Below are 22,622 nucleotides of genomic sequence, written 5' to 3'. Positions count from 1 at the left end.
TTCTCTGATTACTACAGCTCTCTATATAACATAAAGGGCCGTTTCAAAGACCTTCCCACCCACTCATTCCAAGAGAAAATTAATGCATATATCAAACTCAACAAATTACCCACAATTCCTGTAGAGTGCTTAGATGACCTGGAAAGAGATTTTTCTCTAGATGAGGTCACCTCCGTGATTCAAGACATGAAACTAGGCAAAAGTTCTGGCCCAGATGGCTATACAGCAGGCTTCTATAAGCTATTCTCAGATATGCTATGCCCCTCTTTTCTAACAACATGTAACTACATCCTCTCAGGTGGCTCTTTCCCCCCCCCAGGCCCTAATGGCCCATATTACGGTTATTCCAAAACAGGGTAAAGACCCTTCGCTTTGTAGCAATTACCGCCCCATCTCACTTATAAACATCGATGTTAAAATTTATGCCAAAATGATATCAAAGAGACTTAATTGCCTCTTGCCCCTCCTAATTAACCAAGACCAGGTGGGCCTTGTGCCTGGAAGGGAGGCTAGGGACAATACCATTAGATCTATCTCCCTGATTGACAGAGCCAGCAAAAAAGGTGATCCTTTGTGTATACTATCGATAGATGCCGAAAAAGCATTCGATAGGGTTGACTGGGAATTCATGTGCCAAACGCTCAAAGGCATTGGACTACAAAAAAAAGCATTGTGGAGTATAAAAGCCCTCTACGAGTCCCCTTCTGCCCGGGTCAGGGTAAACGGCTCATTGTCCAACTCTTTCTGCATACGGAACGGCACGAGGCAGGGGTGCCCGCTGTCCCTTTTACTCTATGTGTTAAACATGGAACACCTGGCAGTCACAATTTGCAATAACCCTTCCATAGCAGGAATGAAGTTCCAATCAGAAGACCACAAATTAGCATTATTCGCTGACGACATACTCATGTATGTCACTTCCCCTATCACTAGCCTACCTAATATTTTATCAGAATTAAACAGCTATGGAGCCCTAAGTAATTTTAAAATTAACACGCATAAATCTGAAATGCTAAATATTTCGTTACCGCCTCCCTTAGTTTCACAGTTATGCTCCTCGTTCCCATTTAGATGGCGTTCAGACTCCCTTGCCTACCTAGGTATACACTTAACCGCTAAGTCCTCACATCTATATGATGCTAACCATAAAGTTGCACTAAACAACGTGGAGCTTGACCTGGAGAAGTGGAACAAACTGCACTTATCTTGGCTTGGAAGAATTAATGCAATCAAAATGGATCTTTTGCCACGCCTCCTTTATTTCTTCCAGACCATCCCTTTGTATGTTCCAGCCTCCTTCTTCTCTAGGCTCAAATCAGTGATAATAAGATTTGTGTGGTCCGGTAAACGTCCACGGCTGGCATATCACCTCCTGTGCAGGAATAAACAGTCCGGATGACTGGGTCTCCCGGATTTCTTGCTCTATAGCTATGCCTCTCTTGGAACCTGCGTTCTCAAACTGTTCCATCACAAGTCAAGTAAGAAATGGGTAGGCCTAGAGATGACGCTCTCGGGACATAGCTCGGCCATGCACTTCTGGAGAGAGGGCACTGGGGGAATCCGAGGAGATGACCAGCCTTTCGTTACTAGACATCTAACTCAGTTCGTTAAGCATGGCATCCAAAAATTAAACTTTTCCTCTATACCAGGCCCTCTGACACCAATTTTTGAAAATCCAGACTTTTTATCAGCGAAGGACAATATTATAATACAACCCGTATAGTCTACAGATGTTTGCAGCTGGTTAGAAAATACTATTAAAACATAGCTTTTATTTTAATACGCTAAAATCACTATATTACCACGTGGTTCCAAAGTGCCGGTGCTCACAACATAGTGCAAAACATAAAACCGTAAGAAAATCTTGGCAAACCACACATATGCCTCTTCTCAGGGAAAAAATTTTTGGCCCTTTACTGGGTATAGCAGATAATGGAGATACTACATCAGTCCCCTTTATTATTGCTTATTATCTCTTAGGGGCGTTTTTTCCAACCCCTTCCCTGAACACGGAAAGAGTGCTGTAAATTTCACCCCACAGTTCACTTAATAATGTGACCAAAGTCCGTCTGGTTTAGACCAACAAACCAATATACATGCTGGCATATGCCAAAAAAACACAGCGGATCCTCTTGCTGTCACTTATTATTGCATATGGTGTTTACACATAAAACGCAAGCTCCACAAATAAACAGAGGAATACAGAAACCTCTCTCATGTTTTTAAACCATAGATGCTTCCGGAATACATATATACCCCTCTCAATATACTGGTAGGTATATGTTCACTTCGTGCATCGAATGGGTTTATATCAAAATATGTTAAGGTTTATACTCATCCATGGGACCGGGTCTTCCCAGCGGTGCCTTTTTCAGAGTGCCAGGGATCCTTCTCTTTGGTAAGTGCAACGTAGCACTCCGTCCCTCAATCCCTTTTAGAGCTGATGTCTCCCAACGTTTCATAACAATATTCATCAGGGGGGTACTGACATCTTAGCAGCATACATCGGTGAGCATTGCTAAATATCTAAATCTCTTGCCGGTCTTAAATAGACGCTATGCACCTCACCGTCCCGCATGTTTCCGGACGCCGATACGTCACTTCCGGTTCTCCGAGCATGCGCATAATGTGTAAAAAAGTCTACGTCACACCGTGCGCTGCCCTTGAGTTCCAAGCCGTGCGTATTATACAAGTGCTCGTCCTGTTTCCTGCTACTGGAACGCACGCTTAGGGGCTTTGACCCGCACGTATCATATGGTGACGCATGATCACCTGATCAGTGCCGGTACCTTACAGATAGACAGAGGAGGAATAGAACCAAGCCATCCCGCCCTCAGAAAAATATAGAAAAAAACATCTAACTGCGTCAAAGTGCATATAGCTTTAGATGTTGTCCCTTACAACGGGAAAATGTACAGATTTTTGCGGTCCCTATTCTCCATATACTTCTGGGATTATCAGCCATTAAAGTGTAACTAACAAACTGGCATATCCACGCGTATTGTTCATTTAGATGTAACTACTTCTAAACTAGTATATCCACGTATATTATTTATCACCTCAATTGATGAAAACTAAAAACTAAAACAGATGGGCACTGGCGATGGAGAGGAAAAAACGAAAAAAAACGAAACAAACAAAAATAACGAGAATAAGGCAATGAGGGCCACAAGAAATACTAAGAGAGACACCACGGACCCTTCCTCCAAGTAGAGTAAAAGGAAGGACAGAAAAGCTGAGGTACGCTCACAGCTGTCCCTGTTGACCCCTGACTAGTAGCAGTCCTGCCTAACGCGGAGGTTGGCACCCTAGGACCTGCGCAGTGGCGCCCCCACTCGACGGCGGCTGTCCCTGTCTCTAGAGTCCCTCTCAGACCACTATGCCTAAAGGAAAGAAGAAAAGTTTAGTTGTTCATTCAGGCCCAATGGGCTCTGAGTCTGTAGACGAAAAATCCACATGCACTCTTTTTGGAGGATATGTCTGTCCCAGTCACCTCCTCTTTGTGATTGGACAATCTTCTCAATCCCTATGAATCTGATCCCTTTCACATTGCCATTGTGTAGCCAATTAATATGGTTTGCTATAGGGGTATCTCTCCTATTTATAATGTCTCTGTGGTGTTCACCCACCCTCCTCCTAAATTCTCGACTAGTTTTCCCGACGTATTCCATTCCACACACACACGTCATTTTGTAAACCACCCCCCTGGTCTTACAATTGATGAACTGGCGTATGTCGTACCTCTTTCCTGTCACGTTGCTACCAAACTCTTTGCCCTGACTGACAGAATCACAATATTTGCAATTTCCACACCTATAGCATCCTTTCGTTTGTCCGCCAAGCCAGGTGGAACCTTGTGCCTGTGAAGAGGGAGGGGTGAAATGGCTATGGACTACCCTGTCTTTAATTGAACGTCCCCTTCTGAAAGTAATCTGTGGGGAAACCGTGACCATATCTTTGAGGTCATTGTCCATCTGTAAAATGGACCAATGACGTTGTAAGATTGTTCTTAGATCTTTTGCCCCATTTGTATACTTTGTGATGAATCTGGTGGGGTTACTTTCCTCCCGCTTCTCACCCGGGGTAAGAAGATCTTGCCTATCTCTTGAAGATGCTGAAATAAATGCTTCTCTAAGGACATTATCGGGATACCCTCGTTCATGAAAACGTGTCCTGAGGTCATCCGCCTGTTTCTTAAATGTAAGGGGGTTCGAGCAATTTCTCCTAATTCGTAGGTACTGTCCCTTCGGGATTCCCCTCCTTAGCGGGAAAGGATGGTTAGACTCCCATCTCAGGAGGGAGTTGGACGCAGTAGGTTTTCTATACGTACTTGTGTGTAGCTGCCCGTCATCCCCTTTTTCAATCACCACATCCAGAAAGGGTAGCCTGCGTGCATGTGATTCAGAAGTAAACTGCAGTCCCAGGTCATTGTTGTTAAGACCCGTGACAAATGTCTTAAAACTCTCCTCATCCCCTTTCCAGATGACGAAAACGTCATCTATATATCTTAGCCAGAGGATGATGTTACTCTCACCCGAATCAGTTGTGTCCCCGAACACCACATTCTCCTCCGACCAGCCCAGGAGCAAGTTAGCGTACGAGGGAGCACAGGGGCTCCCCATCGCTGTACCCCTGAGCTGGTGGAAGTATTTCCTATCAAATAGGAAGTAGTTTCTGGTCAGACAAAACTCAAGTGCCTGGATGACAAATCTGTTGTGCTCATTGTATTGCCGTCCCCGTGTACCCAGATAGTAGTCCACAGCCATAACCCCCTTGTCATGAGGTATTGATGAATACAGAGCTTCAACATCAATCGAACATAGTCTCATATCCTCATCCAACGTGATCTGGTCAAGCTTTAGGAGAAGGTCCGTCGTGTCTCGTATATATGAACTCAAAGATATCACAAAGGGTCTCAGAATTTTATCGATATATAGACCCAATTTTTGTGTTAGACTATTAATCCCTGAGACGATAGGTCTCCCTTTCAAAGGATTAATGCCCTTATGGACTTTAGGGAGGCAATAGAAAGTAGCCACCACGGGATGAGAGGGTATCAAGTAATCCCTTTCGTTGGCGTCTATCACTTTTTTCTCAAAAGCCCCCATTACCAAATCCTTCAGCGCTCTATGAAACACAGTCGTGGGGTTACCTTCGAGTCTCTCATAGCCAGTGTCCACATTGAGAAGAGAGTAGCACATCTCCCTATATTGGGTAACGTCCAGCACCACCACATTCCCCCCTTTATCTGAGGGTTTTATGATTCTCTCGTGGTCATCCTCAAGCTCACGGAGACTTCTCATTTCTACCTTCGTAAGGTTATGAAAGTGTATTTTTTCTTTTCTCTCAAGTTCCATTATCTCCTTAGAAACTAAGTTCACAAAAACATCAATCGCACCCAGATCACTGGTTATAGGTGGCATGCGTCTGCTTTTACTCTTTAAATGGGTACAGCCGGGACCAGCTGCTTGGAAAGAATCACCAAACCAGGGATTCAAGCTTGAGGAGGCTAATTTGCATATTCCAGGTGCCTTCTGGGAAAGCGAAGAGTCTCCCTAAGCTAGAAGATCGTTGGGTACAGCCGGGACCAGCTGCTTGGAAAGAATCACCAAACCGCGCGCCGTAAGGCGCGCGAATTTTTGCCTGTAGGACATTATTGCAAGAGAGCTTGGCTGAGTAGATTACACAAGAAGGAAAACACACAGCAAGTCAGCAGGATCTAGGAGCAACATGGCAGATGTGACAACCTACATGGTGAGCTGCAGCATGTGCTACATGTTCACAGATCGACCAGAAGAAGAATTAAATTTCACCTGTCAGAAGTGTAGACTAGTGGCCCTTTTAGAAGAAAAGGTGCGGGGTCTGGAAGAAAGAATAGCAACCTTGAAACTCATCAAAGAGAATGAAGACTTTCTAGACAGAACAGAAGCATCTCTACTGGTCACAGAAGGTGAAAAAAGTGTCAGAGAACCTCCAAAAGCAGATGAGTGGAAGCATGTGACCAAAAGAAGCAAGAAGACCATGGAGAAATCACCAACCACACAACTGAAGAACCGATATCAAATCTTTGTAGAGGATGAAGATGGCACACCTAAGGATGAAGCAATACCAGCAAGCAAAAAAGAAAAGGGCACACAGCAACAAGTGACAGCAAAAAGTACAGCCAAGAAGCAACGAAGAGTGGTGGTGGTGGGAGACTCACTACTGAGAGGCACAGAAGCAGCCATCTGCAGACCGGACATAACTGCAAGAGAAGTATGCTGCCTTCCAGGTGCGATGATCAAGGATGTGACCGATAGGATACCAAAGCTCTTCAACTCCAAGGACGTCCACCCATTTCTTTTGATACATGTTGGCACCAATGACACGGCAAGGAAGGACCTACCGACAATCTGCAAAGACTTTGAAGAGTTGGGGAAGAAAGTAAAGGAACTGGATGCACAGGTAGTTTTTTCTTCTATCCTTCCAGTAGACGGGCATGGCACCAGGAGATGGAACAGGATCCTTGATGCAAACAACTGGCTAAGACGATGGTGCAGACAACAAGGTTTCGGATTCCTGGACCACGGTGTGAATTACTTGTACGATGGACTCCTCGCCAGAGACGGACTACACCTCAACAAACCTGGGAAACACACATTCGCCAGAAGACTCGCTACACTCATCAGGAGGGCGTTAAACTAGAAGAAGAGGGGACGGGAAGAAAAACATTAGACTTGAACAAAGAAGATCCAGGAAAACATACTCAGAAGGGAGGTAAGAACATTTCTAAAACAATCCACAGTGAGGAGATTGGAACAAAACAAAATCCTCTAAACTGCATGCTTGCAAACGCCAGAAGCCTGACAAACAAGATGGAAGAACTAGAAGCAGAAATATCTACAGGTAACTTTGACATAGTGGGAATAACCGAGACATGGTTAGATGAAAGCTATGACTGGGCAGTTAACTTACAGGGTTACAGTCTGTTTAGAAAGGATCGTAAAAATCGGAGAGGAGGAGGGGTTTGTCTCTATGTAAAGTCTTGTCTAAAGTCCACTTTAAGGGAGGATATTAGCGAAGGAAATGAGGATGTCGAGTCCATATGGGTCGAAATTCATGGAGGGAAAAATGGTAACAAAATTCTCATTGGGGTCTGTTACAAACCCCCAAATATAACAGAAACCATGGAAAGTCTACTTCTAAAGCAGATAGATGAAGCTGCAACCCATAATGAGGTCCTGGTTATGGGGGACTTTAACTACCCGGATATTAACTGGGAAACAGAAACCTGTGAAACCCATAAAGGCAACAGGTTTCTGCTAATAACCAAGAAAAATTATCTTTCACAATTGGTGCAGAATCCAACCAGAGGAGCAGCACTTTTAGACCTAATACTATCTAATAGACCTGACAGAATAACAAATCTGCAGGTGGTCGGGCATCTAGGAAATAGCGACCACAATATTGTACAGTTTCACCTGTCTTTCACTAGGGGGACTTGTCAGGGAGTCACAAAAACACTGAACTTTAGGAAGGCAAAGTTTGACCAGCTTAGAGATGCCCTTAATCTGGTAGACTGGGACAATATCCTCAGAAATGAGAATACAGATAATAAATGGGAAATGTTTAAGAACATCCTAAATAGGCAGTGTAAGCGGTTTATACCTTGTGGGAATAAAAGGACTAGAAATAGGAAAAACCCAATGTGGCTAAACAAAGAAGTAAGACAGGCAATTAACAGTAAAAAGAAAGCATTTGCACTACTAAAGCAGGATGGCACCATTGAAGCTCTAAAAAACTATAGGGAGAAAAATACTTTATCTAAAAAACTAATTAAAGCTGCCAAAAAGGAAACAGAGAAGCACATTGCTAAGGAGAGTAAAACTAATCCCAAACTGTTCTTCAACTATATCAATAGTAAAAGAATAAAAACTGAAAATGTAGGCCCCTTAAAAAATAGTGAGGAAAGAATGGTTGTAGATGACGAGGAAAAAGCTAACATATTAAACACCTTCTTCTCCACGGTATTCACGGTGGAAAATGAAATGCTAGGTGAAATCCCAAGAAACAATGAAAACCCTATATTAAGGGTCACCAATCTAACCCAAGAAGAGGTGCGAAACCGGCTAAATAAGATTAAAATAGATAAATCTCCGGGTCCGGATGGCATACACCCACGAGTACTAAGAGAACTAAGTAATGTAATAGATAAACCATTATTTCTTATTTTTAGGGACTCTATAGCGACAGGGTCTGTTCCGCAGGACTGGCGCATAGCAAATGTGGTGCCAATATTCAAAAAGGGCTCTAAAAGTGAACCTGGAAATTATAGGCCAGTAAGTCTAACCTCTATTGTTGGTAAAATATTTGAAGGGTTTCTGAGGGATGTTTATCCCAATGAGAATAACTGTTTAACTCCATATCAGTTTATGAGAAATCGCTCCTGTCAAACCAATCTAATCAGTTTTTATGAAGAGGTAAGCTATAGGCTGGACCACGGTGAGTCATTGGACGTGGTATATCTCGATTTTTCCAAAGCGTTTGATACCGTGCCGCACAAGAGGTTGGTACACAAAATGAGAATGCTTGGTCTGGGGGAAATTGTGTGTAAATGGGTTAGTAACTGGCTTAGTGATAGAAAGCAGAGGGTGGTTATAAATGGTATAGTCTCTAACTGGGTCGCTGTGACCAGTGGGGTACCGCAGGGGTCAGTATTGGGACCTGTTCTCTTCAACATATTCATTAATGATCTGGTAGAAGGTTTACACAGTAAAATATCGATATTTGCAGATGATACAAAACTATGTAAAGCAGTTAATACAAGAGAAGATAGTATTCTGCTACAGATGGATCTGGATAAGTTGGAAACTTGGGCTGAAAGGTGGCAGATGAGGTTTAACAATGATAAATGTAAGGTTATACACATGGGAAGAAGGAATCAATGTCACCATTACACACTGAATGGGAAACCACTGGGTAAATCTGACAGGGAGAAGGACTTGGGGATCCTAGTTAATGATAAACTTACCTGGAGCAGCCAGTGCCAGGCAGCAGCTGCCAAGGCAAACAGGATCATGGGGTGCATTAAAAGAGGTCTGGATACACATGATGAGAGCATTATACTGCCTCTGTACAAATCCCTAGTTAGACCGCACATGGAGTACTGTGTCCAGTTTTGGGCACCGGTGCTCAGGAAGGATATAATGGAACTAGAGAGAGTACAAAGGAGGGCAACAAAATTAATAAAGGGGATGGGAGAACTACAATACCCAGATAGATTAGCGAAATTAGGATTATTTAGTCTAGAAAAAAGACGACTGAGGGGCGATCTAATAACCATGTATAAGTATATAAGGGGACAATACAAATATCTCGCTGAGGATCTGTTTATACCAAGGAAGGTGACGGGCACAAGGGGGCATTCTTTGCGTCTGGAGGAGAGAAGGTTTTTCCACCAACATAGAAGAGGATTCTTTACTGTTAGGGCAGTGAGAATCTGGAATTGCTTGCCTGAGGAGGTGGTGATGGCGACCTCAGTCGAGGGGTTCAAGAGAGGCCTGGATGTCTTCCTGGAGCAGAACAATATTGTATCATACAATTAGGTTCTGTAGAAGGACGTAGATCTGGGGATTTATTATGATGGAATATAGGCTGAACTGGATGGACAAATGTCTTTTTTCGGCCTTACTAACTATGTTACTATGTTACTATGTTAAATCCGTAAATGGGCCTTCCCCCAAGTCGTTAGGGTTAGGATCCCCCAAATGGAAAAGCAGTCTCACGTCACCCAGTAGATCCTCGTCAATGCCCAACTCAGTACAGTGTTTTTTATTCTCATTTATAAAGTGTTTTTTCCACTTCAGCCGGCGAGCGAAAAGATTCAAGTCTTTTATGGCCTCAAAGCTGTCAAAATCAGTAGTAGGAACAAATGACATGCCCTTACTTAGGACCGCCATTTGTTCCTTAGTTAGAGGCCTCGATGTCAAATTAATAATCTGGTTTCTTAAATGGGGTTCCGGGAGTTGAACCTGCTCCTGAGGGGATAGCCCAGGTCTAAAAAATGCTCACCTTTTGGTGATCCCCTGCCGGCTCCCCTCCCTCCGTGTGTACCTCCCCTTCCTCTAGTCTTCCCCCTTGTATTTTTGAATCTTGTCTCTGAGTCGGAAAACTCTGCCTCTGATGAAGAAATGTCTGTTTCCTGAGTTCTAAAGGGTTTCTGGATCTTCTTACCCCGGGTGAGAAGCGGGAGGAAAGTAACCCCACCAGATTCATCACAAAGTATACAAATGGGGCAAAAGATCTAAGAACAATCTTACAACGTCATTGGTCCATTTTACAGATGGACAATGACCTCAAAGATATGGTCACGGTTTCCCCACAGATTACTTTCAGAAGGGGACGTTCAATTAAAGACAGGGTAGTCCATAGCCATTTCACCCCTCCCTCTTCACAGGCACAAGGTTCCACCTGGCTTGGCGGACAAACGAAAGGATGCTATAGGTGTGGAAATTGCAAATATTGTGATTCTGTCAGTCAGGGCAAAGAGTTTGGTAGCAACGTGACAGGAAAGAGGTACGACATACGCCAGTTCATCAATTGTAAGACCAGGGGGGTGGTTTACAAAATGACGTGTGTGTGTGGAATGGAATACGTCGGGAAAACTAGTCGAGAATTTAGGAGGAGGGTGGGTGAACACCACAGAGACATTATAAATAGGAGAGATACCCCTATAGCAAACCATATTAATTGGCTACACAATGGCAATGTGAAAGGGATCAGATTCATAGGGATTGAGAAGATTGTCCAATCACAAAGAGGAGGTGACTGGGACAGACATATCCTCCAAAAAGAGTGCATGTGGATTTTTCGTCTACAGACTCAGAGCCCATTGGGCCTGAATGAACAACTAAACTTTTCTTCTTTCCTTTACGCATAGTGGTCTGAGAGGGACTCTAGAGACAGGGACAGCCGCCGTCGAGTGGGGGCGCCACTGCGCAGGTCCTAGGGTGCCAACCTCCGCGTTAGGCAGGACTGCTACTAGTCAGGGGTCAACAGGGACAGCTGTGAGCGTACCTCAGCTTTTCTGTCCTTCCTTTTACTCTACTTGGAGGAAGGGTCCGTGGTGTCTCTCTTAGTATTTCTTGTGGCCCTCATTGCCTTATTCTCTTTATTTTCGTTTGTTTCGTTTTTTTCGTTTTTTCCTCTCCATCGCCAGTGCCCATCTGTTTTAGTTTTTAGTTTTCATCAATTGAGGTGATAAATAATATACGTGGATATACTAGTTTAGAAGTAGTTACATCTAAATGAACAATACGCGTGGATATCCCAGTTTGTTAGTTACACTTTAATGGCTGATAATCCCAGAAGTATATGGAGAATAGGGACCGCAAAAATCTGTACATTTTCCCGTTGTAAGGGACAACATCTAAAGCTATATGCACTTTGACGCAGTTAGATGTTTTTTTCTATATTTTTCTGAGGGCGGGATGGCTTGGTTCTATTCCTCCTCTGTCTATCTGTAAGGTACCGGCACTGATCAGGTGATCATGCGTCACCATATGATACGTGCGGGTCAAAGCCCCTAAGCGTGCGTTCCAGTAGCAGGAAACAGGACGATCACCTGTATAATACGCACGGCTTGGAACTCAAGGGCAGCGCACGGTGTGACGTAGACTTTTTTACACATTATGCGCATGCTCGGAGAACCGGAAGTGACGTATCGGCGTCCGGAAACATGCGGGACGGTGAGGTGCATAGCGTCTATTTAAGACCGGCAAGAGATTTAGATATTTAGCAATGCTCACCGATGTATGCTGCTAAGATGTCAGTACCCCCCTGATGAATATTGTTATGAAACGTTGGGAGACATCAGCTCTAAAAGGGATTGAGGGACGGAGTGCTACGTTGCACTTACCAAAGAGAAGGATCCCTGGCACTCTGAAAAAGGCACCGCTGGGAAGACCCGGTCCCATGGATGAGTATAAACCTTAACATATTTTGATATAAACCCATTCGATACACGAAGTGAACATATACCTACCAGTATATTGAGAGGGGTATATATGTATTCCGGAAGCATCTATGGTTTAAAAACATGAGGGAGGTTTCTGTATTCCTCTGTTTATTTGTGGAGCTTGCGTTTTATGTGTAAACACCATATGCAATAATAAGTGACAGCAAGAGGATCCGCTGTGTTTTTTTGGCATATGCCAGCATGTATATTGGTTTGTTGGTCTAAACCAGACGGACTTTGGTCACATTATTAAGTGAACTGTGGGGTGAAATTTACAGCACTCTTTCCGTGTTCAGGGAAGGGGTTGGAAAAAACGCCCCTAAGAGATAATAAGCAATAATAAAGGGGACTGATGTAGTATCTCCATTATCTGCTATACCCAGTAAAGGGCCAAAAATTTTTCCCCTGAGAAGAGGCATATGTGTGGTTTGCCAAGATTTTCTTACGGTTTTATGTTTTGCACTATGTTGTGAGCACCGGCACTTTGTAACCACGTGGTAATATAGTGATTTTAGCGTATTAAAATAAAAGCTATGTTTTAATAGTATTTTCTAACCAGCTGCAAACAAAATCCAGACTTTCCAGCAGGCCAGGACAGAATCATGTTCCTTCACAAACATAGAGACAGTTGTCCGGTGGTCCATGACTACGTAGATCAAACCTCAATTAAGACCTTGGGGGCTATCTTTGCTGATGGAGAGCCGCCGCCGGGCTCGTGGTTCTTCTATGAGCAAATCAAAAGCTATCTCACAGTGTTATCTAGGCGGGCTGACAAGGATCTTTATTGAATCTTCTACCTTGATGATTAAAATAAGCTTTGACCTTGATGATTAAAATGTCTTTTAAGACGTAACAGGCTTGAACAAAGGAGAAAATGAATTTACAGCAACAAGCTAACGCTGGCAACACTTTGCTCATACATGCATACTTGCGAAAATCTGCTGGCAAACATATCAGCAGCACTTACTTCTCACAGGCTTAATATTTTTGCCTCCTTCATATTGCAACAAAGACCTACATGTAAATACTGTATTATACTGTTCACCAGGATGCCATGTGACCCTTAACCCCCGTGTCTAGCTAGGATATGCCATCAATGTTCAATAGATGTGGGGTTCATAGCGGAATGACTTTGTGTTAGCTTTCCTTTTTTAAAACCTGCAGTGTCATCCTATTATAAACAATGCTTGAACACGTAGCTGCCTTTTGTTTAGCACCCAAGTGACAGGATTATAATTTTCAAACCCCTCCTAATAGGTCCCTTTCAAAGGGATATTCCCCAAATAATCAGTTATTGCCTATGCATGGGATAGGGTATATTCTGATTGCTGGGAGTTTGACCTCTGGCAACAATCCTGTAAATAGGGCTCTGGAAACGTGGAAATGGGTTTTGCAGAGCTCAAATTTATTGGAAGTGCACAGGCATGCCCCTGCTCAAGTATATTGTCTGTGTAACTGCCGAAAAAAACAGTGGCCTGCTATTTTCGTCAGTCCTATAGCCAATAAATGCAGACTTTTTTCAAGATGGCTCTGAAGAGTTCATGTCTCTCATAGCCCCGTTCTCAGGATCGTTGGGAGTCTCACGGATCAAAAGTCACATCAAGATAATTGTGAATGAGCGTTGAGAAAAATCATGAATTGCATGCAAAAATCCTTCATTCTCGGCAGTGCTTCATCCTGTGTAATTAAGACTTGTGCTGTCGAGAACTATGGAAGCCTATTCGCACTGAGTGGTCTAGTATATATCGCTCATGGTGCATTGTAGACTTTGGTCTTAAACGACCGCAGATCGTAATAAATAATAAAGCTAAATATTAAATGCATGATCCATATACATCACACATAAATGACGTAAATGACCATTATTTACTGTGAAACTGCAAATTTTGCACCCCTTCTATACCCTTTGTCCTCCTTAACCATTTCAGGTAAACATTCATCCTCTATTTCTAGATTAAGCTGAAGAGGAAACGTTTTACATATTTCACAAAAAAATTAAGATCTTCATATACTAAAAACATACAATGTAAAATGATATTTAAATAGAAATTATTTTATTTTTTTCATTAATATTTTTCCGAAAATTTAGATTTTCGCTAAAGAAAATGTATTAATTGTTCTATGTAATACAATATTTGAGTGGCTTGAAAACAGTAAACTTTGTCATTTAAAAGACAGCTCCATTAACTGTCCTTGACATACCCATAGCACTCAGCGGAGATGTCTTTGTATCCGGTTTTCCTATTTGTTCAGAAATTTCATAGACAAACAGCGTGTTCATGAATCTTTAGTGATGCCTGGTACTTACCCTGTAATTTAAGACAAAGGTGGATGCAGTCGTTTTGTATTAATAGGTTTCGCCTTTCTTGTCTTACAAAAGAGATGCGCCATTTCCGAAGCCCCCAGTTGACTTATCAGTAAGTAAATTGTACTTGCACTCTTTGAATGCCATATAATACGGTTTAAGAGACAAAAAAAAGTCAAGTTTGTAACCCGCACTCTCCGACGTACTCTGACAAGATGTTCCATCTAACATAAAATCTATTTCAATTACCATGCCTTATTTATGGACCATCTGAATAAGATGCATGTTCTATATTCCATCTCAGGCATTGTCTTCTTCTAAGTGCGGAATATTTTTTTTTTCTATCAATTTAAATTGAAACTTTTTTGCATAGTCTTGCACCTCGTGTTACCATTAAAGAGTTTTCTCCTGTGAATGGTAATTGCAAATTTCTGATAAAATAACATTTTATCAGAATAAAAAGCTTACCTAATCAGTGAGCCTTTGAGATTCCTATCCGCCCCAAGCAGTACAGTTCTTTAATACTACATTCTAAGTAATTACCATTAATGGCATTACTTAGAGCTTTTCATCCTGCCTGCAATACAGAGTCTCCAAAATATCATGGGCTATGTACTACAGGCAGGGTTTGGAACCCCCAAAGATCCAGAACCTGCGAGTGACTGCTATCTCTGCACCGGCTATAGCTACCCTACTACTTTCCATCAAAACTGCTAAAGGCATAGTGATCTGTGTATTTGCTTGGACATTTTGTCACATCTCCTCCGGGTCCGGAACTTCTCCTGTGACACCTGCTTCTATCACCAGATACCATCATTTTGATTCTGTGGATGGAGTAGAACCGGAAAATCTTGGTGGTACAGGCTCTGTCCAACCACAAAAAATAGGGTGGTGAAGACTTGTAGTGCCGTCCATTGTGGCAGTTTGGGTGTGAGCTGTCCAGCTGGAGAAATCAGCTCCTTGTTTAAGCTAATTGCAAAAGAAACACACCCTACTAAAACTCCTGACATATTTGGGGACGCTGCCAGATGTTCTCCTCTGCTTTAATCCTGTGTGCTCAACTCCTGTCTTCTGCACTTGTTTCCTGTTTTAAACTTGGCCTGTTTAGTGACTACTCCTGCGTTTTCTGATTTTCAACTGTTTGTGACTTTTTTGCTCTCCTGCCAACCAGCAACACCAGCCAGCAGCTGATTCCTTGGCCTCAGCGGCCCTTGTGTAAGTCCAGATCCCTGTACGAGAATTAAAGAGTGAAGACCATGACAACCCCTGGAAGAGTGAAGACCATGACAACCCCTGGAAGAGTGAAGACCATGACAACCCCTGGAAGAGTGAAGACCATGACAACCCCTGGAAGAGTGAAGACCATGACAACCCCTGGATTCTGGTAAGCGGAGTTGCTTGAGCTAAACCTGTCCAAGGTAGCCATTTTTAGAGCTTCCAGGCGACCACTGATCAGAGCCACATTACACTTTCCTTCTAATCCAGGATAGCAGTCACTTTTATGAAGAAACAGTTATACTGAAAGCTCGTTTAAGTGCATTTAAAGTAGACTGTAATTTTGGTTTCAGGTAATGGTGCTACTTAAAGGCAATCTGTCATGTTACATAACGCAATTAACCTGCAGATATAGCGTTAATCTGCAAGTTAATTGACTTATAAAGGTGCCCGGTTACAGTACTGAAAGTGCGTCACCCGTGAGAGAATGAACTTTATATCTCAGGAGCTTTCAGTCATGCAGCAATTACTGTCACCGCTCACAGAACTGAGGGTGGTGACTGTAGAAAATCCATGACTGTGTAAGGGTGGTGGACTGTATTGTCGCATTCCTGACCCTGAAGACAACAATCACTTCATGTATATCATGTCATGTGCCTTTGTATATATATTGTGTCATGTGAATTGTATTACATTGTGATGCTTTCCTGTGTAATGTATAGAGTGTGATACGTATTATTAGTATAATATGCATCGTGTATGGCAGTGTTATAGGGAATGTATTGTATAAGATAACTAATGTAGTGTGTAGTGTAAAGACGTTCTGCCCAGTATCAGACAGCAGGGTCAGAAGTAGTTAAGTGCTTGGACTAGTCTACAGGGGGAGGGCTTAATGAAAGAGACAGCACTGTGCTTCCTGGAGAGATATAGTTTGGAGAGTAACAAGTGCTGCCAAGGGGTGATCCACAGCCAGAAGAGACTGGAGCGAGTGATAGTAGGATCCTAAAGAGAGTTATTTACTAGGGATGAGCGAACCTGAACTGTAAAGTCTGGGGTTCATACCGGACACCTAGTGTCTGGCACGGAACTCCGAACATGGACTTTTCCCAGAAGTCCACTTTACTGTTCAGGTTTGGTGCCAAATAAAGTTTGTTGAAAGCCTGCAGTGCAGCCATCCAACAAGCTTTAAGGCTGTGAGTACTTCCAGAGCGATCGCAGCCACCACGTCACCTGGCCTGTATAACCGCCGGATCGTGGGTGGTGCCGCCATTCTGCTCTGTCCATCGTAGGGACATGATGCAGCTTGATAGAAGGACAGTGTTAGGTTCTGTGTTTGTACTCTGCAAAACAGCCTGCGTGGGCTGTGATTGGCCGGTGTAACACGTACCCGGTCTGTATAAACTCCGGATCATGGATGGTGCCGCTGTTATGCTCTGTTTAACGTAGGGACAGTGTAAATTAAATAAATAATTAAAAAAAATAACTGAGGGTCCCCCCTATTTTTAATAACTAGCCAAGGGAAAGCAGGCAGCTGTGAGCTAATCTTATTATGCTGGGAAGAGGCCAATATTCATGAACCTTCCCAGCCTATTAATATCAGCCCCCCGCTGTCTGCTTTTTCGTTGCTGGTTATTAAAAACTAGATGGTGGCCCGATTCTAACGCATCGGGTATTCTAGAATATGTATGTAGTTTATTTATGAAAATTTAAGAATAAGGCAATGAATACACAGGATTCGGCAGGCCGGGCGCGACCAATCAGCAAAGAGTGGTTCATATCCCGCACCAATTCACAGGCCCGAACTGTGCCTGTCTCTGATTGTTTGCGCCCGTAGTATATAACAGAGCCCACGAAGCATATAGCATGCCCACGTATCATATAACACAGCCCATGTAGCATATAACACAGCCACGTAGCATATAGCACAGCCACATAGTATATAGCACAGCCACGCAGTATATAGCACAGCCCAAGTAGTATATAGCACAGCCCACATAGTATATAGCACAGCCCATGCTGTATATAACACAGCCCACGTAGTATATTGTACAGCCCACATAGTTTATAGCTTAGCCCGCGCAGTATATAACAAAGCCAAATAATACATAGCACAGCCACGTAGTATATAACACAGCCATGTAGTATATAGCACAGCCCACGTAGTATATAGCACGGCACGTAGTATATAACACAGCCCACGCAGTATATAACAAAGGCCACGCAGTATATAGCACAGCCGACGTAGTATATAACACAGCCCACGTAGTATATAGCACAGCCCAAGCAGTATATAACACAGGCCACGCAGTATATAACACAGCCCACGTAGTATATAACACAGCCTACATAGTATATAGCAATATGGGCACCATATCCCTGTGAAAAAAATAATTAAACTAAAAATTAGTTATATACTCACCTTCCGGCGGCCCCCGGATCCAGTCCAGGCCTTTAGCGATGCTCCGTTCCCAGTAATGCCTTGCGGCAATAACCCGTGATGATGTAGCAGTCTCGTGAGACCGCTACATCATCTGGGGTCATTGCCGCAATGCATTCTTGGGACCAGAGCGTTGCGAGGAGCGAGAAAGGCTGGCGCGGATGTCGGATGGTGAGAATATAATGTTTTTCTTTTTTAATTATTATTTTTAATAATAATAATAATCTTTATTTTTATATAGCGCTAACATATTCCGCAGCGCTTTACAGTTTTTGCACACATTTGTTGTGAATTCTGTGGTCAAGCTCCCTCCTGTGGTCATGAGTGGTACTTCGGCTGGTTCTGTCTATGAGCTTCCTTTGGTGGATGTGAGTGGGGCTTCGGCTTCTGAGTTTCCTTCCTCAGGTGACGAGGTTAAGTCGTTAGGTGCTGCTCTATTTAACTCCACCTAGTTCTTTGTTCCTGGCCTCCAGTCAATGTTCCAGTATTGGTCTTGCTTTCTCCTGGATCGTTCTTGTGGCCTGTCTGCCCTGCATAAGCTAAGTTTTGCTTGTGTTACTTTTGTTTGCTATATTTTCTGTCCAGCTTGCTATATTGGTTTTTCTTGTTTGCTGGAAGCTCTGATACGCAGAGGGAGCACCTCCGTACCGTTAGTCGGTGCGGAGGGTCTTTTTGCCCCCTCTGCGTGGTTGTTTGTAGGTTTTTGTGCTGACCGCAAAGCTATCTTTCCTATCCTCGGTCTATTCAGTAAGTCGGGCCTCACTTTGCTAAAATCTATTTAATCTCTGTGTTTGTATTTTCATCTTAACTCACAGTCATTATATGTGAGGGGCTGCCTTTTCCTTTGGGGAATTTCTCTGAGGCAAGGTAGGCTTATTTTTCTATCCTCAGGGCTAGCTAGTTTTTCAGGCTGTGCCCGAGGCGCCTAGGTCTGGTCAGGAGCGCTCCACGGCTACCTCTAGTGTTGTATGATAGGATTAGGGATTGCGGTCAGCAGAGTTCCCACGTCTCAGAGCTCGTCCTATGTTAGTTACTATCAGGTCACTTTGTGTGCTCTTAACTAGGGTTGAGCGAAACGGATCGTTCATTTTCAAAAGTCGCCGACTTTTGGCAAAGTCGGGTTTCATGAAACCCGACCCGATCCCTGTGTGGGGTCGGCCATGCGGTACGCGACTTTCGCGCCAAAGTCGCGTTTCGTATGACGCGCTTGGCGCCATTTTTTTCAGCCAATGAAGGGGCGTGGGCAGAGTGATGACATAGGTCTTAGGGGCGTGGACGCCTATCGCCATGTTGTCGCTTGTGCGCTGTAGCGATTTGCACTGTGTAACACCAGCTTTTCAGTTCAGGGACGGACGGAGGAGAGAGAGAGAGAGAGAGAGAGAGAGAGAGAAGAATTCCCATTGGCTTTGCATTGGGTTTCGTGTTTCGGTCGATCCTCGACTTTTCGCCATAATCGGCCGATTTCACTCGACTCGACTTTGTTTCGCGAAACCCGGCTCGACCCTAAAAAAGTCAAGGTCGCTCAACCCTACTCTTAACCACTAGGTCCATTGTGGTTCTGAATCACCTGTTCATAACAGTACTGGAGGCCCAAAGTACTAATGCTTCTCAATAGAGGGAAAAGAGAAGTTCTGAGACCATTTTTTTTTCTCTGTACTGTGTTTTGTCTTTCTTTTCCCCTAGACATTTGGGTGGTTCAGGATACAGGTGTAGTGATGGACATTAAAGATCTGTCTTCTTGTGTGGATCATCTCACTGCAAGAGTACAAAATATTCAAGACCTTGTGGTTCAGAATTCTATGTTAGAGCCAAGAATTCCTATTCCTGATTTGTTTTCTGGAGATAGAGCTAAGTTTCTGAGTTTTAAGAATAATTATAAACTGTTTCTGGCTTTGAAACCCCGCTCCTCTGGTGACCCAGTTCAACAAGTTAAGATCATTATTTCTTTATTACGTGGCGACCCTCAAGACTGGGCATTTTCCCTTGCGCCAGGAGATCCTGCATTATGTAATATTGATGCGTTTTTTCTGGCGCTCGGATTGCTGTATGATGAACCTAATTCAGTGGATCAGGCAGAGAAAAATTTGCTGGCTCTGTGTCAGGGTCAGGATGAGGTAGAGATATATTGTCAGAAGTTTAGGAAGTGGTCTGTGCTCACTCAATGGAATGAATGTGCGCTGGCAGCAATTTTCAGAAAAGGTCTCTCTGAAGCCCTTAAGGATGTCATGGTGGGATTTCCTATGCCTGCTGGTCTGAATGAGTCTATGTCTTTGGCCATTCAGATCGGTCGACGCTTGCGTGAGCGTAAAACTGTGCACCATTTGGCGGTATTATCTGAGCATGGACCTAAGCCTATGCAGTGCGATAGGACTTTGACCAGAGCTGAACGGCAAGAACACAGACGTCAGAATGGGCTGTGTTTTTACTGTGGTGATTCCACTCATGCTATCTCCGATTGTCCTAAGCGCACTAAGCAGTTCGCTAGGTCTGCCACCATTGGTACGGTGCAGTCGAAATTTCTTTTGTCCGTTACTTTGATCTGCTCTTTGTCATCCTATTCTGTCATGGCATTTGTGGATTCAGGCGCTGCCCTGAATTTGATGGACTTGGAGTATGCTAGGCGCTGTGGGTTTTTCTTGGAGCCCTTGCAGTATCCTATTCCATTGAGAGGAATTGATGCTACGCTTTTGGCCAAGAATAAGCCTCAGTACTGGACCCAGCTGACCATGTGCATGGCTCCTGCACATCAGGAGGATATTCGCTTTTTGGTGTTGCATAAATTGCATGATGTGGTCGTGTTGGGGTTGCCATGGTTACAAGTCCATAACCCAGTATTGGATTGGAAATCAATGTCTGTGTCCAGCTGGGGTTGTCAGGGGGTACATGGTGATGTTCCATTTCTGTCTATTTCATCATCCACCCCTTCTGAGGTCCCAGAGTTCTTGTCGGATTACCGGGATGTATTTGATGAGCCCAAGTCCAGTGCCCTACCTCCGCATAGGGATTGTGATTGTGCTATCGATTTGATTCCTGGTAGTAAGTTTCCTAAAGGTCAACTGTTTAATTTGTCTGTGCCTGAGCACGCCGCTATGCGGAGTTACGTAAAGGAATCCTTGGAGAAGGGTCATATTCGCCCGTCGTCGTCGCCATTGGGAGCAGGGTTCTTTTTTGTGGCCAAGAAGGATGGTTCGCTGAGACCTTGTATTGATTACCGCCTTCTAAATAAAATCACGGTCAAATTTCAGTACCCCTTGCCGCTGCTGTCTGATTTGTTTGCTCGGATTAAGGGGGCTAGTTGGTTCACCAAGATAGATCTTCGTGGTGCGTATAATCTTGTGCGTATTAAACAGGGCGATGAATGGAAAACAGCATTTAATACGCCCGAGGGCCATTTTGAGTACCTGGTTATGCCATTCGGGCTTTCTAATGCTCCATCAGTGTTTCAGTCCTTTATGCATGACATCTTCCGAGAGTACCTGGATAAATTCCTGATTGTATACTTGGATGATATTTTGGTCTTCTCGGATGATTGGGAGTCTCACGTGAAGCAGGTCAGAATGGTGTTCCAGGTCCTGCGTGCGAATTCTTTGTTTGTGAAGGGGTCAAAGTGTCTCTTTGGTGTTCAGAAGGTTTCATTTTTGGGTTTCATTTTTTCCCCTTCTACTATCGAGATGGACCCTGTTAAAGTTCAGGCCATTTATGATTGGACTCAGCCGACATCTCTGAAGAGTCTGCAAAAGTTCCTGGGCTTTACTAATTTTTATCGTCGCTTCATCAATAATTTTTCTAGTATTGCTAAACGGTTGACTGAGTTAACCAAGAAGGGTGCTGATGTGGTCAATTGGTCTTCTGCTGCTGTGGAAGCTTTTCAAGAGTTGAAGCGTTGTTTTTCTTCTGCCCCTGTGTTGTGCCAACCAGATGTTTCGCTCCCGTTCCAGGTCGAGGTTGATGCTTCTGAGATTGGAGCAGGGGCTGTTTTGTCACAAAGAAGTTCTGATTGCTCGGTGATGAAACCATGCGCCTTCTTTTCCAGGAAGTTTTCGCCTGCTGAGCGTAATTATGATGTTGGCAATCGAGAGTTGCTGGCCATGAAGTGGGCATTCGAGGAGTGGCGTTATTGGCTTGAGGGAGCTAAGCATCGCGTGGTGGTCTTGACTGATCACAAGAACTTGACTTATCTCGAGTCTGCCAAACGGTTGAATCCTAGACAGGCTCGTTGGTCGCTGTTTTTCTCCCGTTTTGACTTTGTGGTTTCGTACCTTCCGGGCTCTAAAAATGTGAAGATGGATGCCCTGTCTAGGAGTTTTGTGCCCGACTCTCCGGGTTTGTCTGAGCCGGCGGGTATTCTCAAAGAGGGGGTAATTTTGTCTGCCATCTCCCCTGATTTGCGGCGGGTGCTGCAAAAATTTCAGGCTAATAGACCTGACCGTTGCCCAGCGGAGAAACTGTTTGTCCCTGATAAATGGACGAGTAGAGTTATCTCTGAGGTTCATTGTTCGATGTTGGCTGGTCATCCTGGAATCTTTGGTACCAGAGATTTGGTGGCTAGATCCTTTTGGTGGCCGTCTCTGTTGCGGGATGTGCGTTCGTTTGTGCAGTCCTGTGGGATTTGTGCTCGGGCTAAGCCCTGCTGTTCTCGTGCCAGTGGGTTGCTTTTGCCCTTGCCAGTC

Source organism: Ranitomeya imitator, chromosome 5 (assembly GCF_032444005.1).
Source record: "Ranitomeya imitator isolate aRanImi1 chromosome 5, aRanImi1.pri, whole genome shotgun sequence".
Taxonomy (NCBI): domain Eukaryota; kingdom Metazoa; phylum Chordata; class Amphibia; order Anura; family Dendrobatidae; genus Ranitomeya; species Ranitomeya imitator.
This window is presented reverse-complemented; position numbering follows the sequence as displayed.